General features: G+C 42.4%; 1 protein-coding gene across 1 annotated transcript in view; it reads right to left on the bottom strand.

The window, feature by feature from the left end:
• The window catches only part of RMI1 (RecQ mediated genome instability 1), a 153,044-nt gene extending 147,904 nt beyond the window's left edge, over positions 1–5,140 (bottom strand). Inside the window, exon 1 of the mRNA XM_080372761.1 lies at positions 5,131–5,140. The gene's annotated coding sequence lies outside the window, so the exon portion shown is untranslated. The remainder of the gene's footprint in view (positions 1–5,130) is intronic.
• Positions 5,141–7,863: the final 2,723 nt, after the last annotated feature.

The following is a 7,863-nucleotide window of genomic DNA, read 5'->3' as shown; positions in this document are numbered from 1 at the left end:
CCCCGGCTGCGGGAGGCGTGTGCGTACCCGCCCGCAGGCTTCGGGCGCGGAGGGCGGCGCCGCGGGGAGGTGGGGAAAGCGCCCGCCCCGCGCGCCCCGCCCGCCCCGCGCGCCCCGCCCGCCCCGCGCGCCCCGCCCGCGGTGGCACCGTGCGCAGGGCCTGCCGCGCGTTCCTCGCTGTGCCGCCTGGCCGCGCGCCTCCTGCCCCGTGGCCCCCGCGCGCTCCGCGCGGGCCGCGGCCCCGTCGACGCGGGTAACGGGGAGCGGCGGCTGCCGTGAGCGTTACAGGGCGCTGGTCACCCGTGCGCACACAGGCCTCTGCCCTTACAACAGTCAGCCCGCGCCCCGTGCCCTGGCTAACGCTTGTTGCAGCGCTCTTGCTAAGGATGAGTCAAGTCATAAAGTGTGGAACTGCCCTTAGACACCCGTGCCCTGCTGCTGGCACGTACCCACGTCCGGCCTGGCAAGGCTTCTGCCCTTGCAGATCACGGGCGGCAGAGCTCCGGCCAGCGCTCCTGGAGTTCTCCTAGGCAGGGGAGCAGCACGGGCATTGCCCGTGGGAGCCGGGAGGGCATGGCCTGCACCTTCGTGCCCAGCTGGGGAAGCACTGCTGCTGTTTGCAGGTGTTTATTTTGAAACGCAACCTAGAAAATTCATGGCACTGGCATTGTGCATTTTGTTTTCAGCTTCCTTTCTTAAATCTCGTCTTTGCAGGATCCTGTTGTATCCTAGGTGGAGAAATTGCCACCTGCCACTAATGCTGTGAAGAGGACAGCAGCACGGTAGTGGCAGGGCATAACAAATCCCTGGATGTCCACAAGACTCGGATGACAGCCTCTTCGTGGGAAAGGCTGCAGTCTAAATAGAGAGTATATGGATGACGAGAATGTGCAAGTGGGGCAGTAGTTTGTGGGGGAGGGGTTCTTTTTTCCTTTTTGAAAAGGTTGTAGTAGATCTGTGTCTTGGGTGAAGGTGTGGAGGGAACAATACCTCTTGGGAGTAGCAAGGCAGAGAGGGCAGGGGCACAGGCAGGCTGATGGGTGTGGGATGTCCCGGACCTGCAGCTCACGTCCCTGACTGACAGCCTATGCATGCACAGCGAGTGATGTACCGTGGGCACTGTGTTTCTTACTCCTGCATGGACTGTGTATGCCATATGTGAATGGTAAAGTTGCTTTGCCTGTGCGCAGTAGGCATGGCAGGGATTTACAGACTTTGGCAGTTTGGTCTGAACAGGCACCGCAACTAAACAACACAATGTCTGGCAGTTCCAGTCCAGGTTCTATATATTCTACTTGAAGACAATTTGCAGGTGGAAAAAGAGTTAACAGTCAATTGAGCTCAGACATCTCATAATCCTACCGGGGGAAAGGCTAGCAGGTACCTTGAGTAGATGGCCTGATGCTAGGGTGTCAGGAAGGGAAGAAGTATCCATGAAAAAATCACAAAGCTGGTTGGGCACCAAGGATGATCACATCGTTGTTGCCTTCACAGGCACGCGGTGACCTGGCTCAGGAACGGCACGGCGGCCGACCCCTGGCCGCGCGGTCCATCAGCTCACAGACACCAATGTGGTGGATGGCAAATGGCGTTTATTGCTGAACGATGCGACACTATATAGCCTAGGTTTACAATGTCACTTCCATCTGCTTACATCATAAACTAAAAGCTGTTGGCTACCTGGAGGGGGGGCCTGTGTTTCCGTACAGCGCGAGATCTTCCGGCCGCCAGGCCCTACCTAGCAACACAACGTACTGCATGTATCACCGCCACTGTGGGAGTTCAGCTGCTAATGCTTTATAAACCACAGTTGACAATGAGGAGCAGTGGGTAATAAGCGTGTTTTTCAGGTTACAGGCACTGACTTGTTCCAGAATAGGCAGTAGTGCTAATTCTAAGTATAATGATGTCATATTTCTTATATGGTCATGATTATTTGACATAATACGATGGATTTACCCATGTTTAAAAAAACTTTAACAAGTCCTGGTGTTTTTATAATATTGTCTCAAATATGCTGTCATACAGATTCTGAAACAGTGTACCTTGCTCACTTACCCATGGCTTCACGCTTCTGTGTGAGAAATTGTTGTTTGAAATAATAAAAGAGGTCTTAAATGAACATGTTATTAGCCATACTGATCCATCCAGTTAGTTTTAACTCATTCCTTCTACAGTTCACATTCTGGTTTCTCTGCTAGCATAGGGATAGATAGAAAAGAGTTTTTATCTTTCTTTAATAAAAAAAAAATAATTGGCACTGCCATAACAAAAGATGTATTGAAATTTGAAAATTTGATTTTATGGGAAAATATCTCCCTGTTTGAATGATAGACATTGGATTTCCTCTTTGTTTTTCTCCTGTAAGTAAAGGCTATCTAGGTGATTGCAAAATGAACAAGTTCATTACACTGGACAGAGAAAACCTAAAACTTTATTTAGAGAAGAGATCTGTTAGTGGTGGTGACTCTTCATGAAACAAATTTAAATTGTTTCTTATGAGTATTTTAAGTTAGCTCCTCCTTTGAAGGAATAAAGTTTTTTAATACATATCAGTTAAGTTTCTCAACTAGAAGTCCTTCTCCAAAATAAAGAAGACTGAGTGAATCCTAGCTTCTGAACCTAAAAGGAGTAATGTGATCTTATGAATCAAACCTTGGAAGAAATTCTCAGAAAGTACATTAAGTCTCCCAGTCCCCATGAAATTTTATTTGCTTTGCAGGGCACTTCAAATAATGTTATGAACAATGGATGCCTTGTGGCGTTTTTTTGTTATCTGTTTCTGACTATTTAATTGAAGTTGGAACGGCCTGTAGTTCACATACCTATTAAGAGTTTCTTAACAAAGACCAGAACCTTCAAAGTTATTAGGCTACTACGTAAACAGCCTAGTCCTCAAATTACTAACAGACCACAATGATTCCTTTAAGGCTCCCAGTGACTGAATGCAAATTATGCTGTAATGGCAGTATGATTGTGCTAAAGTAATTCAATTTGCCTGTGTCTTTTCAGTTTCTTGGCTGATTAATTGTGAGGCAGGAGGAAATGTTTCATTCAGATGAGAGCTCTTGGGAGATCCAAGAACAAAACTGAAAATACCTGTGGTTGCTTTGATCCTGAAAGCATTATCACAATTGCTATTCCCATTCCCAGAATTAAAACCTTAATTTTTCTGTCACAACAATCCTTGAGATTTTGTTAACATCAAGAGCAACTGACTACCCCACTACAGCGCACACTCAACTGCTTTTGTAACGAGATTATCACAATTTTATCCAGCTTCATTACTACGAAGCAGAGAAAACATCTGTTTCTCTATTTGACAGCTTTTTTTCATAATGTACAAGTTTGCATTTTATGAAAAGCTCCATGCTGGACTGGTATGATGTCATCTAACAGCTATTTTATATCACTGTATTTGCAGGAAGTCTTGCCAGGAGTTCTCTTTCACTCAAAAAAAGTGAAAGCCTACTTGTCATTAACAAACCATGAGCATGCGTTGACGGAGCTGTACAGACAGCAGATGCTGCTGCAGGGAGGGGAAGAGGAGGAGGAGAAAACTAATCAGACTGTACAAACACAGGAGCCTATAGGCAATATGAAGAAGGCAATTATATTCAGACTTCCTGCTAGCGTGGTTCATTTGATTTGTGCAGATAGAATTCAAGTTAGTAGTCAACTGGAGAGGTGATTGGGTAAATTTCAGCCACATGGTTGACTTAACAGGATCACGTCGCGTACTCTTCGGTATCCACTTAAGGTATGCTTAATGAAGTTGTAGATCCCACAAGGTATGTAGATACTTTTGGTTAGAGTTGAATTAGGATTCCCCTTCAAGTCAGTCCTAATCAGAGACAAAATAAATATTTTTTCCGCTTATTATTTCTTCAATAACATGGAGGAGCTTCATAATAGTCTCTGTCATTTAATAATATGAGCACATCTTAGGAAATTTATTCTGATGCTGTCGTTCCATTGACGACCATTTGCTGTAATTGGCATGGGTGCCTTCTCTCTAGCATTTAAAATTAATATTACTTCCAATGTTTGCAGAACATATAACTTGATTCTGAAGCTCTGATGTAGTTACGTAAAAAAGCTGTATGGTTTCATGAATTCCAGAGTACGTTGACATAGCTGAAATAGGAGACTATGGAATGTCAATGTCTTCTGATGTTTTATTTATTATATTTAATAACAGGTGAAATTAGAATATAATGGTGAATGATGAACAGTCAAAAATTAAAAGGAACCCCCCCCCTCAAGAATACCTACCTACCAGAAAACCGATCATGCACTTCTAGCCCCTAAAGAGTTTCCAGATACAGATTTTTTAAATACTTTTTAAAATGGCATTTAGTCTGTTTTATGGCTTTTGGGAATATTTTCAGTGTCTTTCTGAGCCTCTCTGGTTTGACTAATTGTCTAATACTGAATTTGTGGAATTCAGTAAAGCTTTAGCATCAGATTAGCTGCCTAATTTTAGAGAAGGGTAACATAGGAAAGAAAGGATTTTACTTTTCTGAACTTATTTCTACTTGCCTTTACTTTATCTGCCTCCTTCCCAAAGACACTAGGAAAGGTCTGTTGTATTCAGGATATTGCCGAATTCAAAGTAGGAGAAAACCACTCCTGTTCTAATTCATAGTTGAAACTTGCCCCGGCATAATGGTGAACTACTATAAAAGTGCACAGACCTCTTAAACCTTGCCAGCAACATGCAGCATCACGGACATCTGTTCCTTATAAAAGTGAGGGCTCACATAAGTTGGGTGTTCTCAACTTCCTAAATCTTAAGGGCAGAAAGACTGTCTTTCAAGCAACTAAACCCCAGATTTATGTAGACCTTCAGGGGTTCAAATTAAATCCTGGATATGTATTGACAGTAAATACAATCTAGAGAGTGTTAATAAGATGTGTTAATTGTGAGGAGAGTTGCTGAAATAAATAGCCTATACTGGAAATAAATAGCCTATACTGCAGTGTCCTGTCACAGTCCTCATTATGAAGTAAATCAGCTTCAAATTATGGCTGTGTTAATCAAAATCATACCAACAGTTTTTCAGAATTTGTCCTATGCAATGCAAAGTCAGTCAATACACTGTCTGAAATCCTTTCCTTTTCATATTTTGGGGACGGGGGAGAAGTTAGTACAAACTGGCTTTCTGCAACCAAAAGGATTTCCCAGTACTGGGAAAAAAATGGTCAGTTTGATGAATCTGTCAAGCGTTCAGGCATTTGGGATCAGTAAATCAAACCAAAGCTGGTTTAGGTTTTAAGAATCACATTAAGTATTTGTACATGCTACCTCATCCCATTTGTTCATACTGAAGTGCAGAGCTTTAGGGCGTGATGTTCATGAAATAAAAAATTAGAGTTGTAAGTAGCTTTTCTTATTTTTCCAGTTTGCAGTACAAAAGACCCAGTTAAGAGGGAACGGGAGTAACTTGATCTTGTTGCTTCTAAGCGACATAAGTAGGTTCTCAGCTCGATTACTGTCATGGTTTAACCCCAGCTGTCAACTAAGTACCACACAACTGCTCACTTACTTCACTCTGCCCCAGTAGGATGGGGAGGAGAATGTGAAAAAGGTAAAACCCATGGGTTGACATAAGAACAGTTCAATAACTGAAACAAAGTGTGGGTTTTTTTTTTAAAAAAAAAGGCAATGAAAAGAGAGGTAACAAAAATAGACAGAGGAATAAACCCCAAGAGAAACTAAGTGATATATAGTTGCTGACCACCCGATGACCAGTGCCCATCCAGTCCCTGAGCAGTGTTTGGCGGTCTCCAGCCAACTGCCTCTAGTTTCTATACTGGGCATGATGTTCTATGGTATGGAATATCCCTTTGGCTAGTTCAGTTCAGCTGTCCCGGCTGTGCTTCCTCCTGGCTTCTTGTGCACCTGCTCACTGGCAGAGCATGGAAACTGGAAAGCCCTTGATACAGAGTAAACGCTACTTAGCAGCAACTGAAACATCAGCATGTTATCAAGCTTAGAATAAATCCAAACCACAGCACTGTACCAGATACTAGGAAGAAAATTAACTCTGTCCCAGCTGAAACCAGGACAACTGCAAAGCTGAAGGAATGGCAAAATTAACTGAAAGTAGCTATAGGTAAGAAGAAGAATGCAATACTTCATACAGTACTATAACCTATACATGACCTAGCTCACTAATTTCTATATCGAGAAGCCTAAGAAAACATTGATCTGAAAATTAAATACATGTAATTATAAATACTATTTAGGAGCTATTTTTAATTCATTGTTATTTTTCTAGGAACAACAAAAAAAGAAATACAGTAATATGCTTATGCAATGGCTAGGTGACTCACTTTCAAGAAAATTAAGGTAGATCACCAGTGGAATATTAGTTGCCTTTTTACATGGTTGTTTTGAAAACATTTTCATTTTATGGGCTATACTTTATCAGTGTAATCCAGAGTAAATCTTTTGATACCATCTCCAGGTTTGCACAAGAATCTTACAAAATTTAATTGTGTATAAGAAGTCAAAGTCTGTTTTCCCAAATAAAAATTTCTCTACGTGCCATAACAGAAATTAATGCACTAGCATAAAGACTCCTCGAAGGGCTCAACAAATCAAAATCTGTTTGAAACCTTGAGGTCATAAAATAATATTTTATTTATCTGCCATCTCAAGAGTGTAAAAAAAAAACAACAAGAACTATAGTGGTTTCAGTCCAGAGGAACTGGAGCTGCAGCACTGTGATTCAGAAGTGACTGTGAAAGCCAAGGGGCTGTGTCTGGTGCTCAGAACAGAGACAGGATGATACAGAGGTCCTTCTGCCCGGCAGTGGGAGGCTGCTGGCACGTGTGGTGCTGGCGGCTTGCGCAGCCACTGCTCGCAGCCCACAGTCATGTGCAGTCTGGAGTAATTCCAGCTCTGCTGCAGGGGCAGGCTGGAAATAAAGAAGACCACAGGGTCACCGGGAGGCAATTTTCTTTTTTCAGTCTCTTCAAAAAGAAATGGGGCATAGCTAAAGAGAACTTCAGGAGAGCTGTACTGTTTCAATTCCAGCCTAAGTGAGACTAAAAGTAGCTGCTGCAGGATTACATCTGTCACTTTGAAAGCTTCTGGTCTCCGTTGGAAGTACAGGTTTTGCAACAGATCTGTTATTTTATCATCTTATCTTGTATTTGTCTCCTCACACCCAGGGAGTAAAACTTAGGAATGCTGTAGTTCAACAGTACTTACGACAGCCACGCTGATGGAGGACCACCAGCTTTGAAAGCACTGAAAGCGTTACTGAGATGTAGCCAGCTGCTGCTGGCTTTGGGAAGTGGCTAGGAGAAAATACAGGTATCTTAAAGTGCAGCTCCTACAAGTTGTAAGATTACAATTACTGAGCAGTTATCAAATGATTGCTTTTGAAGTGTGCTTTCTTAGTATCTCTGATGTTTGTTGCTTTCGGTTAGTCCATATCTCTCCCCTGGATAGCCAAGCCTTCATTCTGCAATCACCTACAAGTGTACTTAGCTCTTACGTAAGAAAGCCACTCATGTGCAAAGAAGTTTAGCAACAAAGGTAATTGCAACTTTAAATCCTGTCCTTATTAGCTTTTATATAACTAAAAGAGCAGATCAATAAAAAGCAATAGTCCTTACAGTAATTTGCAAAGTAATTAATGACAAAAATCACAAGCTACAAAGACAGTTATATCAGAAACTGAATACTTTTGCATATTATTATTCAAAAATCACGGTGCTAATTACTGTAATAACATACTCTGGATAGAGATTAGATGGGGGCAAGATTAACAAACTTGAAATACCTGTTGTATATGATACAGGTTTTTCCTGTACTTCTTAATTTGTTCACAAAATGTACTAGGAACC

Source organism: Falco punctatus (genome assembly GCF_963210335.1).
Source record: "Falco punctatus genome assembly, chromosome: Z".
In the NCBI taxonomy this organism is placed as follows: domain Eukaryota; kingdom Metazoa; phylum Chordata; class Aves; order Falconiformes; family Falconidae; genus Falco; species Falco punctatus.
The sequence above is the reverse complement of the archived record's forward strand: the minus strand, read 5'-3'. Positions and strand labels throughout refer to the sequence as shown.